At 44.9% G+C, this 19,948-nt stretch overlaps 1 protein-coding gene across 3 annotated transcripts in view; it reads left to right on the top strand.

The window, feature by feature from the left end:
* Rnf38 (ring finger protein 38) overlaps positions 1-19,948 on the top strand; it is a 118,545-nt gene that overhangs the window by 34,014 nt on the left and 64,583 nt on the right. The gene's annotated exons all lie outside the window — the stretch shown is intronic.

Raw genomic sequence — 19,948 nt, 5'->3', positions numbered from 1 at the left:
TACAGGCATAGGCTGACACCCTTAGCAATCTCACTGCATAACATAGGCTGGTCTTGAACTCATGGAATCATCTTGCCCCAGCCTTCCAAATGCTGGGATTATAGCCAGGAACCATCATGCTTTTTTGTTGGTTTTTTTTTTTTTTTTTTTTTTTTTTTTTTTTTTTTTTAGTTTTTTGAGACAAGGTTTCTCTGTAGTTTTGGTGCCTGTCCTGGACCTTGCTCTGTAGACCAGGCTGGCCTCAAACTCACAGAGATCCTCTTGGCTCTGCCTTGGATTAAAGGCGTGCAGTCCACTTACCCCTGGTCTTTTGTGTTCCTGAGAATAGCTGTATGACTGGGGAGTTGGAGTCTAAGCTCATTTTCTTTTGAGGGGCTTTGTTTTGTAAACAAGGTCTCAGGGTGGCCCTGAGAGCCCCAGCCTCAGCTTCCCCAGCCTCAGCTTCCCCAGCCCTAGGGTTGTAGGTGCGTGCTGCTCTCAGTGAAGGTTTTGAGACAGGATCTTACCTGTCTCAGGCTGGCCTTGAACTCTGGTCCTCTTGCCGCTGCCTTCACAGTGCTGCCATTACAAGCATGTAACACTGTGCCCCAGTTTATATGCTGGAGTTCAAACATAGGAGCTTTGTGCAGCTCGGCAAGAACTCTGCAATTTAACTACATCACCAGTACAAAACCAGCCTGCAGCATAGTTTTAATTTGTAATTTCCCCAGGACTAAAGATGATGAACTTTTTTTTTGTGTGTGTGTGCTTTTATGGGCTATTTGTGTTTCTTTTGAGAAGTGTCTGTTTACTTACTGCTTATATTATTTGTTCTTTTGAACCACAGTGTTTTAAATTCTTCATGTATTTTGTATATTAATTCCCAGAAGGACGAATAGCTGGTGATTTTTTCTCTTAGTCTATAGGCTGTCTTCACTTGGGATTGTTTCCTTTGCTGGGCAGAAATGCTGCAGTCCCCATTTTTCAATTCCTGCTATTATTTCTTGAGATATTGGAGTTGTATTCAGAAAATCATTGCCTGTGCCTCTGTCCTGAAATGTTTTCCTGTCTTTGATCATTTTGAATTGATTCTTACGCAGTGAGAGATAGGGATCTAATTTTAGTTTTTTTCCCCCCCCCATCTGGTTTCCTAGCACTGTCTGTTGAAGAGACTCTTTCCTCCAGTGTGTGGTTTGGCCCTTTTGTTGTGACTAAGGGCAGCTATAGTTGTGCAGCTTTGCTTCTGCCGCATTAGTCCATGTGGCGCTTGTGCGCGTGCTGAGCTGATCACCGCAGTTCTGTGGTGGAATCTGAAATAGGGTGTTGTGTTCCTCCAGCATTGTTCTCGCTGCTCACCGTTGTTTGGCTGTTTGGAGTCATGTGTGCTAATATATGAATTTAAAGCTAAAAAGAAAAAAATGAAACAGATCTAGATAATAATTTTCCTGCCAAAGAAATACTTTGGAGTTGGACATATGTGTTATTCCAACATTTGGGAGGCTGAGGAAGAAGGATTTTGAATTTAAGGCTGGTGTGGGCTACATAACAATATCCTGTCTCAGCTGGGCAGGGTGGTGGTGGCACATGTCTTTGATCCCAGCACTCAGGAGGCAGAGGCAGGCAGATCTCTGTGAGTTCAAGGCCAGCCTGATCTACAGAGTGAGTTTCAGGACAGCCAGGACTATACAGAGAAACCTTGTCTCAAAAAACAAACAGACAAACAAAATTACAACAACAAGAACAACAAACCAACAAAACACAGTAATGATGGTGTGCACCCATAGTCTAAGCTTCTGGGGAGAAGCAGATCAAGATCAAGGCCAGCCACCCAGCACCCCTTCCCAAAACAAACACAAGCAAAAAGACCATGTCGATCACTTGCTAAGCAAACACAACCCTGCAATCAATCCCCTGGTAACTACCCCTGCCCGCCCCCCCCCCCCCAAAAAAAATGGAGATCATTTGTTACCAGACTAAAACTTGTTCATTTGAACCTTGGAAAGGTAAAGTGATGATTATTGAATCAGTGACACAGTCACTAGTTTAGATTCCTTTTCTTGTCTTTAAACATCTTCCCGAACTTCATTTGTTTAAAGTCTGTATGAAGTTAGTTACTAGTCTTTAGTCTTTATTTTCTGTGGCGGCACTTGAGACTCAGGCACATACTAAGCAGTGGCTCTGCTACCAACCTGCATTCCAGCTCGTCTCCATACTTGCTGTGGGCTTTGGAGGGAGCTAAAGGTTCATTATATAGAAGGTGTTACTATTCTAATTTTTAGCAAAGGTGAAACTGCCTGCCCCCATGCCAGTCATGGGCAGCTATGACACCCTCTCACCACCTGGTGGCAGCATATCATAACTTGAAAGTAAGTTTTTTGAAACTATAGTTTTTTTTTTTTAAAGAGGACATTGGTGAGGAGAGAAGTTATTGAATATACAGGTTTTCTGTTTGAGGTAATGAAAATGCTTTGAAAATAGCAGCGCAACTGTTCACACACATTAGGAATATAATTAATACCCCTGTATTATGCGTTTTCAGTGGTTAAAATGGTAAGTTGATGTTAAATGGTGTCACAATTTAAAAACAGGGACCTAACAATGTATGATTATAAATACACAAAAGGATTGAATAGTGTGGCTTTGGTGAAAAGAACTAAGGTGTCCACCACTATGTACTGTCTAGGGAGGAAAACGGACCTTTCACAGTATCCCAAACAGAAGAACCCTTGTACATACAACATGCTGATTAAGAATCCCTCTGACACAGTGAGAAGTCTGGAAAACTTTTTCAGCTGAGTAACCTCCAATCCAGAGTAGGACGCACTCTAAATTTTTTGAACCATGGGTAGTCTCAAGCAGCAGCCATTCCTCTGTTTTGTCTTGTTTGTGGGGGCCCACCCCCACCTTTTTTCCCCAGGGTAAAAAGGAGGAGTGAGGAATAAGAGATTTAGATAGAAATACAGAGGGGAAAGAGAGACAGATAGAAACACAGGACAGTCTCTGGAGGGCCTGGATCCTTATCCATCGGCCCCTTCTGTCACTTCTAAAGGGCTTTTTAAAGGAATGCCAAGGGCTGGAGCAAAAGACCTCCCCCAGCACAGCCAAGTGCAGACCTTTCCAATCACCTGGTAACCACGCATGTGGTCAGTCCATCCCCTGACTATGCAGCCTATGCAGCCCTGCTGGGCGAGGCAAGCTCAGATCCCACTAGGAAACCTCTGTGGCTCCCACACTGTCCTCCCCTTCCACATTATTTTATGTGTGTGGGTGTTTGGCCTACATGTATGCCTGTACATACTAAAATACATATTCTTGGCATAGTAATGCTAGGTTCATCTAAGAAACCTTCCATTAACATGGTATACTCATTCATATTACCTGCACGTGAAGGGCATATTCTTTGCACTATTGGGTGTTTAGTCATGTGCCTGACTCCTATTCACTAGATGCCAGGAGCATCTAGTTCTTGTTGTGCCCAGATCGTAACCCCCAGAGAGACCACCAAGGACGAGCATACCAGAATGCAAAAGCAAGGTTTCAAGTCATGACAGGGAACTCATCTCAAGCCATCTCAAGTGAGGCCGAGAAGAGTTACTCTTTCTTGGGGAAGTTAGTTTTTATAGGCAAAACCCATAAAATTTCTTAGAGGGGAGGGGGTTAGTACGGGTCCATCTTTGATTGGTCCAGTTTTTCCCGGGCCTGGACTTTATCTTATTCTAACTTATCTGTTTGTCCTGTCAGGAGTTTTACAACTCCTCTCCGGGGTCTGGTCATGTTATCTCCGGAGAGGGGCATCTCGTGGTTAACTGGTTACCATCAGACATCCTGACTCTGTTCTTTTGTTCCTGGGGCTGGCGCCATCATTTCTGGGGACTTGAAACTGGCCTAGGTCTATCTACATTGAGATATCTTTGTCTAAGGCCCCCTTTTTGAGACAATAGAGTGAGGGTCTTGTGCCTAGATCACGTCCCCAAAGCCACCACTGGAGACTTTAGGTACAGAATGCAAAAGTAACGTGTTTTCTAAGTTTACAAGCCTCCAGGGAGGCTCTTCCAAATCTCTCACTCACAGCAGGGAGGTTGGAAGGAGCGCTCCCCTTTCTTTGTGAGGCTAGTTCTTAAAGGCACAGACCATATAATTTATTTTAACCCGCCTCCCTTTTTAGTCTTTTGGTCGAATATCCTGACTGTTTTCCAAAGTCCATGTAGCAGATACAGCCACCTGGGGAAAAGGGGTCTAAGTTCTTATCTACACTTAGGAATCCTGGTTTAAGCTTCTCTTTGTCTGTAGGGGATAGAGTGGGGGGTTTTACTGAGGTATCACAGTTCTGACAACCATGACGTTCCTAGGAGGTGGCCAGTGTATGCTAATGGGCTGTATCATAAATCATATCTACCTAGTCAAATGGTTAAAATAATTTTCAAGGGCTGGACTAGGGCTCAGCAGGTCAGGGTGTCTGCCACTAAGCCTGAAGACCTGGCTTTAATCCCCAGGACCCACAGGGTGGAAAGAGAGAATTGACTTCAGATTATCCTTTGATCTCTACATGTACAACGCAGAGTGTGTGTGTGTGTGTGTGTGTGTGTGTGTGTGTGTGTAAGTGTGTGTGACACACACACTTACAATTTCCAGTGCTGCATTTATATTTCTATTTGAAAATTAATACACAGATTATATAAATTGGTCATTTTTCTTCATTAAAATTTATGACACAAAAGTCAGATTTGTGGGAGCTTTTAACACATTAATAAACTTTCTATTGACTTACTTTACTCTGTGTTAAAAGAAATATCTATCTCTGATAGGCATTCCTAATCTGTACCAGCTTCTGCTTGTGACTAGTGGTGCTATGAAGAAAATCATTCTGCTAAAAAAACAAAAACAAACCGGAAACCCATCATTAACCAATTACAAGCATTTACAGAGTAAATTCAGGTATCGAGTGGTTGTTCAAGTAGTCCAGGCTAGCTTCAAATTTGCTGTGTAGTCAAGGATGACCCTCAACTCCTTCTCCTTTCGGAACTACTGGGATTGCAAGCATGTGCCGAGCTCAGTTGGGTGTTCTTCAGGTCTGTTTCAACCTTCAGCAGTCACGTGCTGGTTTTGGATGAGGAAATAGGAACTTTCAGGGGAATATGGCAAAGAATACAAGCATGCATGATGTTCCAGATGCCCTGGGCCACAGTGAAGAACACCTTACGTGTTCAGATCCATCTCTCCTTCCTCTACCTTCAGTTTTCACAACTGGGTCTTGCTATGTAGCCCGAGCTGGCCTCGAACTTTTGATCCTCTTGCCTCTTCAAGTGTTAGGATCATAGGCATCTCCGTTATGTCCACTGTACCTTTCCATTTTAAAGATGTGAACACTGAGTTGTAGAGGGTTGACTTGAACACGACTGGTCAACTGTAGGGCTAGACTATTTGTCCCGAGACACTACTTTATGAAAAGGATTTAGTAAAAAGAAAACAGCTTGCTCTGTCCAGGGATAGGGCTAGTGTTTGCTTAGTTAACGCTCCTCCTTGTTTTCCTTTTCCTGTGATAACTGAGATTTTCTGATTGCAGGCTCAATCTCTGATATCCAGAATAGTCAGCCCTTCTGAGAAGTCTGTGTAAGAAAGCAGGCTTTGCTAATGTCTCTTCAGTACGCTGATGTATTGAACATGGTGAATAGAAACACAGTAGTGGGGATATGGTTTGGGGCAGTAGACTGATGCTCACTCTGCCTTTGGTGTCCTCTGGGGACCTCCATTGTGGTCTCAGTATAAACAGTAGGTAGCTTTAGGGAGCTGTGAAAGGTTTTGTGTACACATTGACAGCTAGCACTCTTGAGCTGCATGCAGACTTTCAGTATTCAGTGGAGAATCACCTCTTCAGTGCTCCTGGTTAAGAACTTGAAGATAAGGACTGTTGCCGTGACAGTACTTTCTGCTCCGGGACAGAACCTCAGTGGGCCAGGTGCTTGCCACAGCAGCCTGACATCCCGAGATCGAACCTTGGAGCCCTGGGAGGGTGGAAGGAGCGAGCTCGCTGCACAGTGTCCTCTGACCTCCACACGTGCTGAAGCGTGTGCGTGTCCTCTTATTGGAAATGCACGATGATAGAGAAGAAAATAAAAAACTGCTAAAGTTCAAGGTGAAGGTCTTTTCCCTTTGTTCTAAATATAGCTACTTTTTTTTTTTCAGTGTTAAAAGTCTGAGGCTTATCGAGATGAGGGAGGCATGGTCATAAATGGAGAACCAAAAGACACATTCATTGATTTCTCTCTGATTGTGGATGTGATGTCACCAGCTGTTTCCCACCATGATAGATAGATGCACCTTTGAACTGTGAGACAGAACACACTCTTGTCTCCCTTAAGTTGCTTTTTCATAGTTATTTTATCGCAGCATCAGAGAGTAACTGGGGGGTGACTATTGGGGAGGGTGACTGATGGGGAGGGGACTGATGGGGGGGTGACTGATGGGGAGGGGTGACTGAGGGAGGTGACTGAGGGGGGAATGACTGAGGGGGAGTGGCTGGGGGGAGAGTGACTGAGACAGTTTTTGTTTTGTTTTGTTTTTTTGGTGTTTTTTCTGAGGCTGGCCTCGAACTCACAGAGATCCGCCTGGCACTGCCTCCCGAGTGCTGGGATTAAAGGCGTGCGCCACCACTGAGAGTTTTTAGTTGAGATTTCTTTAACGTTCCTAATTGTGTATGTCAGTGCATGAGGCATGTGTCGGGTCGGAGGATGACTTGGAGGGGCTGTTTCTCTCCTTCCACCGTGTCCAGGGTTGAACCCAGGCTGTCAGACATTAGCAGTGAGTACCTTTACCATCCGAGTCGTCTTGCTGGCCCGACTACCTATTTAGACAGGCTGTTCGTTAATGGGCATTTCCTCATGTTATATATGTTCTCGTTCCCATGTTATTTAGGCCTTGAAATGCATAGCTGTTTGAAGATTCAGAAATAATAGTGTTTGGTTTAGGTCTTCTAGCTACATAGAACCACAAGAGCTAGTCAGCATAGCTTGATGTGTATTTAAACTTAGTCAACAACTAGATTTCAGATTTGGTGTAGTCGTGGTTTTTTTAAGGTTGTTGTTGTTTGTTTTTTTTGAGATAGGGTCTCGGATAGCTCAGACTGGCTTTGAATTCAGTATGTAGTAGAGCCAGACTTTGAGTTCCTGATTCCCCTCCCTTTGCCCCAGGGTTCTGTGATTACAGATTTATGCCCCCATGCCTGGCTTTAATTTTTAAATGTAATTGAAGAAAAATGCATTGTCTATTATTTTGTGTGGGTATGGATGCATGTATGCTTTGGCCCCAAGTGGCAATCAGAGGATTACTGTGTGGACTGGGTTCTTTCTTTACATCTATATGTGTCCCTCTGTCACCCGCAGGCTCTCAGGCTTGAGTCTTTACCAGCTGAGTTACCTCACTGGTTCCAGCTTTTTGTTGGTTTGTTTTTCAGACAGGATTCTCTGTGTAGCCCTGGCTGTCCTGGAACTCTCTTTATGGACCAGGCTGGCCTCGAACTCACAGAGATCTGCCTGCCTCTGCCTCCTGAGCACTGAGATTAAAGGCGTGTGCCACCACTGCCCAGGTTTTTGTTTTTTAATGATTTATTTATTTTTTATTTTATGTGCATTGGTGGTTTGCCTGCATGTGTGTCTGTGTGAGTGTAGGTCACTTTGAGCTGGATTACAGACAGTTGTGAGCTGCCATGTAGTTGCTGGGCATTGAACCCTGGTCCTCTGGAAGAGCAGCTGGTGCTCTTAACACTGAGCCATCGCTCCAGCCCCCAGCTTTTGTTTAAATACAAAGAAATTAAGAAGTTTTTTTTAAATTTATTTATTTATTTATTTTAAAAGAGCTGGAGCTGTAGCTTGTGAACAGTTGTCCAGCACATGAGTTTCCCTAGGTTCTGTTCTCAGTCCTGTCAGAAATTGTTAAATCATTTCTAAGTCCCAGGTTTTCCCTCCAAGAAGCACAAGGAGGACAAGCGTTTCAGTAAACTGGTGCATGAGTCATGGGCTCAGCTCAGAGGACCTGGGGCAACCCTGAGTTTATGAGCTGTTTATATCAGCTCTTCCTTCCCTCAGACTCCAGAACAGAAGTTTATCTGCGCCATGGTAGAGTCGGTGTTTGACTTGGAGGGCTGAAGGCCCTGGGTAAGGTCCTGTGGTCCTCAAGCATCAAGGAGGGAGGTCGAGTGGGGAGAGCCAGACAACCCAGGCTCTAAAGCCCCAAGTGCCGCCGCACTGTGGGAGGGGAGCTCACGGCCACTCGGAGGTGAACTTTCTCGGAGGTGGAGGAGAGAAAGAAGGGTCCCTCCAGGTCATCCTCCTTAGGCTGTCATTCCAGGTGACACTGTGAGTTTTGTTGTTGTGGAGGTTTTGTTTTTAAAGTTAACTTCTAGGTGGTGGTGGTGGTGCACACGTTGAATCCTAGCAGTTGGGAGGCAGAGGCAGGTGGATCTCTGTGAGTTCAAGGCCAGCCTGGTCCACATAGAGAGCTCCAGGATGCATAGACACTGTCTTTAAAAAAAAAAAAAAAAAAAAAGGTGGCCAGGCGGTGGTGGCACACGCCTTTAATCCCAGCACTTGAGCAGGGCCTGGTGGATCTCTGTGAGTTCGAGGCCAGCCTGGACTACCTAGTGAGTTCCAGGAAAAAGGCGCAAAGCTACACAGAGAAACCCTGTCTCAAAAAACAAAAACAAAACAAAACAAAACAAAAAAAAAAAAAAAAGGTAAATTTGGGGTTTTTTTATTTGTATTCCTATTTTTTTATTTATGATGCCTATTTTTAAGATAAAACCTAGTGATTTTCTGAATTTGGTTGGTATCTGTTGCAGTGGCTCTCCTTTTATCTTTAATTTTATTAATCTGAGTCTCTAATTTTATTAATTTTTGTCTTTTGATTAGTCTGGCTAAGGGTATGTCAGTTGTACTTTTCAAAGAACCAACTTCTTGTTACATTGATTCTTTGTTGCTATTTTTGTTTCCATTTAATTGATTCCTGCCCTGATCTTGATTTCTTTTCATCTACTGATTTGGGGTTTGGCTTATTCTTCATTTTTGAGGGCTTTCAGATGTATCATTTATTTGTGCTCTCTCTGGCTTTTTTGTTGTTGTGGTCCATGACAGGGTTTCTCTGTGTAATAGCCCTGCTGTCCTGGAAGTCACTTTGTAGACCAGGCTGGCCTCAAACTCACAGAGATCCCCCTGCCTCTGCCTCCTGGGTGTTGGGATTAAAGGTGAGCGCCATCACCTCTGGTAGTCTTATTCCATTGTGATCAGGGAGACTACAAGGGATTGTTTTCCTGCATTTGTTGAGACTTGCTTTGTCTCAGATTATGTGATCTATTTTGGAGAAAGTTCCATGGGAATAATGTATATTCTGCAGAGTTTGGATGGAATAGTCTATAGATGTCTGTTAAGTCCATTTGATCTATAATGTCATTTAATTTGCATATTTCTGTTTATTTTTTGTTAGGGAGATGTCAATTGATAAGAGTTGGGTATTAAAGTCACCCACTAGTATTGTGCTAGAGTTAATCTGGCTTAAATCTGATATTATTTGTTAGGAAATCGGGTGCAGCTGCTTGAGGCATGCTTTTAGAATCTTAAGGTCCTCTTACATTCCCTTAGTCAGTATGAAGTGACTCTCTTTATATTTTCTCACTAGTTTGGTGGGAAGTCTGTTTCGTTAGCTATGGGAACAGTGGCACCTGCTTCTTTCCTAGGCCCGTTGACTTGGATCTTTTTCCATTCTTTCATCCTAGGGTGACATCTGCCTTTGTAGTGACGTCTGTTTCTGGAGGCAGCAAGTAGATGAGATGGTTCCTGTCTTTTGATCCAGTCTACTAGTCTGTGCCCTTTTTTCCAAAGATTTATTTTTATTTTCAATTGTGTGTGCCCATGCCTATGTGTAGGTCTGTGCGTGTGATTGCAGGTGCTCGAGGAGCCCAGTGGTGTGGGAGCCCCTGTAGTTTGGTTGGGGAATTGAGACCTTAGTACTCAGTTACTGTTGAAGAGCCGGTATTAATTCCCACCATTTGTTGATTTTGTAGTGGTTTTTTTCTTTTTCCTCTCTTGCTTAACTATTATCCTAGTGTGGTTTATTCTTTGCTGTGGATTCGTGGAGGAATTTGTTTTTCTGTTCAGTCCAAAGGATTCCTGTAAGTATTTTCTATGGAGCTGGCTTAGTGCTTATGCATTCCTTCAGCCTATTTTTATCATGGAAAGTGTTTATTTGCCTTTCAGTTACAACAGACGGTTTTGCTGGCTATAGTGGTCTGGGTTGGCAGTTGAGTCAGAATTGAAATGCGTCTGCCCGGGCCTCCTGGCTGTAAAGTTCCAGCTGAATAATCTGCTGCCATGCTGCCAGTCTGCCCAGGGGACATGGTGTGCCTGCTGCTGCTGCTGCTGCTGCTGCTGCTGCTGCTGCTGCTGCTGAGACGATGTCTTTGTCCTAATTGTGACGAAGGCCGAGTCTTCTCTGGTCTGTTGCTTGGGCTTCTAAGCGCTTCATATCTGGATTGACATCTCTTTTTCCAGCTCTAAGAAATTTGCTGTTATGAGTGGTTTTAAAACCGTATTTTGCACCTTTAGAACTTGATCCTCCTCCTCCTCCTCCTCCTCCTCCTCCTCCTCCTCTGTTGTCATCATAGATCTCTCAGGCTGTTGTGTGTCGTGGAGTCCCATTGATGCTGTCTTTGTCCAGCAACTTAACTGTATTTAATTTCTCAACCATGTTTGCATTTTCCCAGAAAGCATTTTGTGATTAACTTTATTCTGTATGTCTTTTCCTTCCTGGTCTTTGCTTCTGATTTTTTTTTTTTTTTTTTTTTTTTTTTGCTTCTGATTCTTAACTATCTATTGCTGATTTAAGTTCGTATTTTCTCTGCTGTTTTAGAAGGGAAGCATCAGGATGTAACACACTTTTTACTAATAGTGAGCTGGTTCATTCATGTAGATTTCCTGCCTCCCCTCCAGTGCCAGGAATCACACCCGGGCCCTTATGTGTGCTAGGCAAAGGCTCTCTCTCCCACTGGACCCCAGCGTCAGCCTATGGATTCTGAACCCTAGTGAGGTACTGTGTGTCCTGGGAGCCTGAGAGGGTTTCTGATTATTTTCTTTCTTTCTTTCTTTTTTCTTCTGTATAGTGCTTGAAATTGAACCCAGGACCTCAAGTACGTAACATATACTTTATAACTGAGCTATATTCCCATCCTAGCCTAGGAAATCTGAGCCTTTGTGTTTATATACAGGTATTGTTTGGGGTCTGGGACGATAATGTCTGAATCAGTGAGCTCCACGAAAGATGATGAAGAGAAAGAAAACTGGTTCTTTGAAAAGCATTTTTATTTTTATTTATGTGTGTATGTGTGTCTTTATGAGTGTGTACTGTGTGTGTGCAGGTCCCTGCAGAGACCAGAGAGCATAGGATTCCATGGAGCATAGGCAGTTGTGTGCTGGCAGCTGAACTTGGAGCCTTTGGAAGAGCAGCATGCACTCTTAACTGCTCAGCCATCTCTCCAGTTCTTACTTGTTTGTTTGTTTGTTTTTTGGGACAGGGTTTCTCTGTTTAGTTCTGGAACTCACTATAGACCAGACCAGTCTTGAACTCACAGAGATCGGCTTGCCTTTGCCTCCCGAGTGCTGGGATTAAAGGCGTGCGCTGCCACCACCGGCCAGTCCTGACTTTCTTTCTTGCGTTTGCTGTTTTGGTGGAGGACACTGCAGCTTGTGTGGGAGTGAGAGGACACCGCACAGTCTGTTCTCTTTCTCATTGGGGCTGGGGCTGGAAGGGCCTTAACCACTGAGCTTCTGTCTCACCAGCCAAGAAGAGTTTGAAGGTTACAGTATGAAGCGATGCTAAGTTTTCAGGTTAGGAAAAAGCACCAACAGCATTTGGAAGGGGATGGACTTTCATTGTTAATTCAGATTTTACTCTTTAGCTTGTAAACTTTTTTTGTCCTGAAAAATATAAGAAGTAGCTATGGTGTTCCTAAAGGCAGGGTGAACTTGATGTTTCAAGCTGGGATGTTGCTTTAGCGAGAATTTTAATTTTGTCTGTGTGCGTTTTAGTGTAGACCCTGTGTCCTCAGTGTCAGAGCCAATAGGTTCTGGTCCAGGACCCTTCCTCTCCACTCACTCTTCCCCAACACCTCTGTCCCCATGTTTCCTTCTTTTTTTAGGGGAGACAGTCTGATACCAGAGGATGACTGTGAATATTGGACTCTTCTGCCTCTTTCTTCCAAGTGCTGGGACTACAGGTGCATGTCAGTGTGGGTCTGGTTGCTTTTGCAGGTTTTTTTCTTCCAGTTTAGAGATCGTCTGACTCATTGTTGAGTCCATGTCTTCATATTTAGTCATTCTTTCTGTTGCTTTCTGGTTTTTCTGGCTTGAGGTTTGGAATAATTTTTTTTACATGCATTATATATATATATATATCTGTGTGAGGGTGTCGGATCTAGGAGTTACAGACAGTTGTGAGCTGCCATGTGGGTGCTGGGGATTGAACCCAGGTCCTCTGGAAGAGCAGTCAGTGCTCTTAACTGCCAAGCCAGCTCGCCAGCCCTGTCTTGAAATTTTTGTAGCAGTGTATGCTAATTGTCTTTATGCTTGTAGTGATTCCTAACTGGTATTTGAGTCTTAACATGTCTCAGGAACTAAGTGGTTACTGTGCTTGTATATAAATGATAGACAGTTGCTTTGTTTCCTTTTTCATCGTGAGCATGTGGGGCGTTGGTCTTTCCTCACACTGGCACTCTGTCTGTCCATGGCTGTCACCTCCTCCTGGGGTGGGTGCTGAGCCACCCTTTACCTGCTGCTGTCACTACTGAAGCTCCTTGCACGCATGCGCGCGGGTAGTTTTCCTGTCCTGCTCCTTTCAGGTCTTCAGGGGTTTTACGGTCTGACCCATCATTATTCCCCACCCCTCACCTCCCAGCTGCACCTTGCTGCTCACTCTTGTGCCTGTGGAGAGTCCATTAATAGTCAACCCTCTCGAAGCTTAAAACTCACTTGGATTTAACAAACACAGTAAGTAAAAACAGCCAAACTTAAATAAAAACATGAGTCTGACGATGGCTGATCAGTGACAGATTCTTTCTCCTAGCACTGTTTCCATGCGGAGGGAGGGAGGGCTTCACTCCCTGAATTTCCTTAGCCTTTCTTGGATTGGGCGACGTGACTAATGGTAGAGAAGTTGGGTTAGGAACTAAACAGGGCCCAGCTCAGTCCCTTTCCTTGGGAGCCAGCTGCTGTAGCCTGTCCTCCAAGTGTCCGGTTTCTTTTCTAGCCACAGACTTCTGTGGGAGTCTGCTTTTCCAGCCGTGACCGACTGACTGGAGGGGAATCTATTGGATTCTGCAGTGGAATTTCATGACCATTCTTACCGTGCACTTCAGTTACATGTCAGAAGGGCGCTTTTCAATACACTGGGCAGTTTGATCACATCTGTATGGAGGGTGTTAGGGTCAGCCTATCCTGCCCTCCCTCCCTCCCTCCCTCCCTCCCTCCCTCCCTCCCTCCCTCCCTCCCTCCCTCCCTCCCTCCCTCTCTTCTTGTTTTCTTTTCTAGACAGGATCTTGACTGGTTGGAATTTGATGTGTAGACCAGGCCAGACTTAAACTCCTGCCTCTGGGAAGATCTCTGTTGAGTTCTGGTCTATACAGCAAGTTCCAGCCCAGCGAGGGCTACGAATCGAGACCCTGTCTCAAAAATGATTTTTTTAAGGAATACAGAGATGGCTCAGTAGTTAAGTATGCTTGCTGTTCTTCCAGAGGACCAGAGTTCTATCCTCAGTGCCCACATCAGGCCTCATAGAACCACTTGTGTCTCCACCTGCGGGAGCCCAACACTGTCTTCTGGACTCAGAGCACCCACACATGTGGTGTACACACACATAGACACACTTGCACCCCATATCTAACAAACAGAAAAGCCTCCCACCTGTGCCTCCTGAGTCCTGTGATCCTTGCCTGTGCCACTACACCTGGTTTCTAGTTCTAGAAGTAGGTAGTTGTGTGGATGAAGGAGTGTCTGGTGAGATAACGTATGGGAGAGGATGGATAGTTTTGGAATTAATCTGAAGTGAGGCGATCAATACTGAAAGAATAATTGGTAGAGTAATTGAGTGACCCTGAGGAGCAGGTAAAGTGCCTGTGAAATGGAGTGACTTAGATTTTATGTGTCTGCTGGTTTTCCTGGAAGGCTTGGCTGGGTTGCACTTAGATAGCTGAAGTCACAGCAGATGTCTTCCCGGCTGAGCAGAGGTTGCTTTCTGACAGGCAGTGCCTGACAGCATGGAGGAAAGGGCGCTTTCACACCGAGCCTTTGCAGTCAGCTCCTTGGGTGTGTGTGTGAGCAGGTGTCCGTCACAGCGTCACAGCGTCACAGCGTCTTAGCCTTGCTCTGCCACCAGCTCGCTCTGCTCTCCCTTCTGCTCCCTCCTTCTGGAGCCCTATTCCCTCCGCTGTGCGTGGCCGCAGTACTCCAGCCACTGGGGCCTTGGCCGATGGAACCAAAACTACCTGCTGTGGGCTTTCAAGGTGCTTAGACCATGAGGTACTTCAGGGGGAAAAGTTTGAATAGGAAGGTTAAATTAGTGTCTAAGTTTACATAATTAGTATTTAAGGTTATATGATTGTACTTTAATTGTGTAAGTAACAATCTTTGGTTACCTCTCTGTCTCTCTCTCTCTGGGTGTGGTTGTGCATGGCGTGGGTGGGTGGAGGACAACCTTGAGAGTCTGTCCTCACTCCCTTCCACCGTGTTTGAGGCAGTGCTCTCTGTTGTTCGCTGCTGTGCTGCTCACGCCAGGCCAGCTGGCCTCAGCACCAGGACAGTTGTCCTGTTGTCAGGCTTACCTGCACGTGCTTTTACCCACGGAGAGGTCGCCTCCATCCTTCTTTGGTAATCATACAAGTCAAGCTTACAATTATAGAAAGTGAAAATAGTACAAAAACATGGCACTGCCCTATTAATCCTTTTTAGGGTGGGTACTGTGGATAGTTTGTATTTTCAATTTTTATGATTTTTTTTTCCTGAGACAGGGTCTCTCTGTGTAGTCCTGACTGTCCTAGAGCTTGCTGGATAAATCAGGCTGGCCTCAAATTCACAGAAATCTTCCTGCCTCTGCCTTATAGGTGCTAAGATTAAAGGCATGCCCGGTTTGATTGTTTTTATAAATAACTTACTATATTTATTGTTTTGAAGTTTACTTTAAAAAAAAAATACTAGTCTGTTTTGATGGTTTTTCCATGTCAGTAGTTTTCAGGAGAGCTGTAAATAGTCCATAGGAAGAACAGAGTTATTTTCAACCATTCATTCTTACGTTGATGATGCCAGAAAGCCTTTCCGGCTAACAAATGAGACAGTCTCAGGAAATCTGGAGAAAGGAGGTGGATGCTGCTAACTTTCTCTGTTGATACACAAGTAACAATTTGGGCCTGGGAGATGGCTCAGTGGGTAGGAACACTGTGTAAATAAGAAGATCTAATTTCAAATCCTCAGGAAAATCCCCAATAAAAAGCCTGGCATGTCCTGTATCCCCAGTGCTGTGGGGGTGTAGACAGGAGCCTTCCTGGAGCTTGCTGACCACCAGACTAGCTCCAAGTTTAATGAGAGTCCTTGTCTCCAGGGGAAGGGACTGAGTGTGATAAACAGAACATGTGGCTTGCATGTGTACATGGGTATGAGCACTGGCACCCCCCCCCCCCCCGTGACAATCTGACAGTTTCAAGCTAGACGTGCTAAATTTAGCCTCACACGCACTCTGTGACAGCCGGTGTTGCAGGTGACATACCTTTTGTAGGTATGTTGTATTGCTCGTGTTCATGCATGTTACTAGCTTTTCGTTTGTTTAACCTTAACTCTCAGGTACTGTGTGACTTCCATCTGAGCTGATAATGTTGCTCCCATTCTCCAGTGAGAGAGGCATATGATTTGTCGAGTGACTTTCCTACGATTACACAGTCCTGCATTCTGACAGGACTCCAAAGTGGGCTGTTCTTCAGAAACGACTGAAAATACCCTTGCTGGGATTGTAAAATGATGCAGTCGCTTTGGAAACGGTTTGCTAGTTCCTCCTAAGGTTGAAGACAGGTGTCATGTGACCTTGTTTTACTGTGGCAACCTGAAGAAAAGTATTTTGAGGAGGAGAGCTGTATCCTCTGGATAGATACTAGCACTAGCACTACCCATAGGTCGAGGGAGATGAGTGTTCCGAGTTGACTGTTGGCACTCAGCAGTCTCTGAACATGACAGACAACATCTGTTGTTCGTGTTTCGGCTATAACCCCATGGATGAAAAGCCTAACTGAGGTAGACTCCGGCTCTGTAACTTCTCTATTCTCCTGTCATTGTTGCAGCTTTGACTTCTTTGTGTTCTCTAGTTTCTGTAAATTTTGGGTTCCATACTTGGGTTTTTATTCTTCTGCTCTCCCCCTGGATTTCACACTCTTCTTTGAAGTCCTGGGGGTCGAACTAGGCTTCGTGACTGATAGGCAAGTGCTTCAGCGCTGGGCTACAGCCCCAGCCCTCTTCACATGCCTTCCGACTCTTTCCAACCTGCCTTTGTCTGCTGTGTCCCCGCAGCGCTTCTGGTCCAGGTGGAAGTAGAAACTGCGACTTGTGGTTCAGCAGTAGACCCAGACTTAAGACAGTAATGTGAGCAATGGTAGAGGAAGACGCCTGGCATCCCTGCTATGGCCTCCACGTGGGCACATGCCCCTGCATACTCATGTGCATTCCCCAGATACACACAAAGAAAACAGTGTGTGTGTGTGTGTGTGTGTGTGTGTGTGTGTGTGTGTGTGTTACCACGAGTGTCTGGAGGCTGGAGAGTGACGTTGGCTTGTTTATTTCAGGCTGTGGATCCAACCCAAGGCCTGACACATGCTAGGCAAATACTTGAGCACTGAGCTATAGCCTCAGCCCTAATTTCATTTCATGTTTTAGAAATAGGATCTCACTAACTTGCCTAGGGTGGCCACAAATTTCTGGGCTCAAGTGAACCTCTTACCTTAATATCTGGAGTAACTACAGGCATGTATTACCACATCTGGCTTGTTTGTTCATTTCTGTTTATTTGAATATTTTGTGCTATGTAGCCCAGGCTGGCCTCGAACTTTCTGTAGGGGCGGGTGCATGCGTGTATGCGTGCGTGCATGCATGCTTGTGTGTTTGCAGTGACAGACATTGACGTGTATGGAGTTCAGAGGGCAACCTCCGGTGCCAGCCTTTCTTTCATCTTGGTTTTTCCTCTGGACACACCAGGCCAGTGGGCCCTTGAGCTTCTGGGATTCTTCTGTCTTTGCACCCCATCTGCCCATGGGAGTGCTAGGACTAGGGATGCTAGTGTCCGTGTGTGGGCTCGGGGAGTCTGCTTCAGGGCTGCATGCTTGAGTGTCCAGCACTTTTGCCCACTAAGCCATATCCCCAGCCTGATGTTTAACGTTCAATCCTCCTGTCTTATCCTCTCAACTGCTAGAATTCCATCCTAGTTTCATTTATTTTATAATACTCTCTTTTAGAAGAGATTTCCTAAATCAGCTGTTTGGAGTTTTCATTTGCTCCAGGCCTGATGGAGCTGAGGTTGTGTTGATGGCCCCAACTACAGTCATTAGACAGTGTTCCACAAGGAGCTCCCAGCCACATCTGATCTTTCTGTTGGCTTAAATACATGAGTTTTATGTGAGAATGAACTGCTGTCTGTTTGGAGTGTGCCTGTAAATGTCAGATCCTACAGTTCTCTTTGCCAGTCCAACAGTCTCCAGTATGCTGTGTTAATAATAACCAGTTACAGGAATACGACTTCATCGTATTTATTTGGTGTGAGGAGTACAGAGGATGTTTGTTGGTACTTTTGGAGTCCGAGCACAGCTTGCAGGAATCCTTTCTCTCCTTCTACTGTGTGGGTCCTGGGATTGAACTCAGGATTGTCAGGCAGCAAGCACCTTTCTACTGAGCTATCTTATCAGCCTGATTTTTATTCTTATTCTTATAAGTGAGATTGTTATTTTACTTTATTCTATTTTTATTTTTGAGACAGAGTCTCACTATATAATCCTGACTGGCCTGGAGCTCAATTGTATAGACCAGGCTGGTCTTGAACTCACACAGATCCCACCTGCTTTTCTTTCCATGTGCTGGGATTACAGATATGCATCACCATGTTTAGTTTCTGTGTGCTAACTTTTCATTCATGGCAGTATGCTTTTCAGAAAATTGGGACCGGGTGTGTGCTAGAGATAGAGCTCAGTGGTGGAGCACTTGCCTAGAATGCATGAGGTCCTTGTTCAATCCCTAGCAATAAAAGCACATTAGTCCCCCCTTCTCTCTCACACACACACACACACACACACACACACACACACACACACACACACACACACACACCCCACATAGATTTTTCCCCCCCTGGCTGGCCTAGAACACCATGTATAGACTAGATTGGCTTGATGTGATTATGGTGATCTTCCTGTCTCTGCATTTTTCCATCTTCTTTGAGATTATATATTCAAAACAAAACCCTCTACTTTTTTAGTTTTTCGAGACAGGGTTTCTCTGTGTAGTTTTGGTGCCTGTCATGGATCTTACTCTGTAGACCAGGTTGGCCTCAAACTCAGAGATCTACCTGGCTCTGCCTCCCAAGTGCTAGGAAAAACCCTCTACTTTTTTCTCCCTAAGACTGGCTTCTTTTCTCTCTTCCCCTCCCTCCCTCCCTCCCTCCCTCCCTCCCTCCCTCCCTCCCTCCCTCCCTCCCTCCTTCCTTCCTATCTATTTTTCTACCTTTCTTCCTTTCGTCTCACTGTATATCCTTGGCTAGCCAGGAACTCTTTATGTAGACCAGGCTGGCCTCAAACTCATAGAAATCCACCTGCCTCTGCCTACTGTGGGATGTCTTTCTGTATGCTGTGAATGTGTGTTGCTCTGATTGGTTGATAAATAAAGCTGCACTGACCTATGGCAGGGCAGGATAAGGTTAGGTGGTACATTCGAACTGAAGATGAGAAAAGGGTGGAGTTGGCAGACGCCAGTCCACCACCCAAGGAGCAACAAGATGCTAGCAGACTGGTAACATCACGGCCACATGGCAACATATAGATGAATAGAAATGGGTTGAGTTAAGTTATAAGAGCTAGCTAACAAGAAGCCTGACCCATAGGTCATACAGTTTGTAATTAATATAAACCTGTGTGTTTACTTGGGACCAAGTGGCTGTGGGCTGCGGGTGGGAGAGATTTGTCCAGACCCTGGGGCAGGGCAGGACTGGAGAAACTTCCAGCTACATTTTGGCACCCAATGTGGGGCACGAACCCATGATCCTGAGATTGAGTCTCATGCTCTACCAACTGAGCTAGCCTTTCTTCTGGCTACATCTGCCTCCCAAATGCTGGGATTAAAGGCCTATGCCACTACATCTGGCTTCCTTTTTTAAAAATATTATATAGAGCTTTTAATTGCTGTTTTGCGTATAATGTGAAATAGGAACCAAAAACTATAGAAAAAAAGGCCCAGGTGATTAGAACTTGTGTAGTGTCCATGCCTATGGTCAGCTCGAGAGATGAGCACAAATTCAAGGCAAGCTTTGGTATCATAGAGAGATGCACACATAAACCTCACAACAGTTATTTGTTCCAATTATATTTGTGTTTATATTTCATATCTTTGTTTTGTTTTGAGACAGAGTCTTATCATACAGCCTTGCTAGTCTGGAACTCACTGTGTAGACCAGGCTGGCCTCATGCACAGAGATCCATCGGTGCTGGGATTGAGGGTGTATGCCACCATGCCTAGCAGTTCTTGAAATCTTACTTGACATAGACTTAAAAAACAAAAGAGACTCTACTGTCTCAAAGTCTGCTCTTTGTCCCTTTGTCCTTTGTGTTTGGACTCTTGATCTTTCTGCTTCAGCTTCCAAAGTGCATGTGCCATCGAGCCTGGGTAAATTGTATTTTATATGTTGAATTTATAGG

This window comes from Peromyscus leucopus, chromosome 2 (assembly GCF_004664715.2).
Source record: "Peromyscus leucopus breed LL Stock chromosome 2, UCI_PerLeu_2.1, whole genome shotgun sequence".
In the NCBI taxonomy this organism is placed as follows: domain Eukaryota; kingdom Metazoa; phylum Chordata; class Mammalia; order Rodentia; family Cricetidae; genus Peromyscus; species Peromyscus leucopus.
The sequence above is the reverse complement of the archived record's forward strand: the minus strand, read 5'-3'. Positions and strand labels throughout refer to the sequence as shown.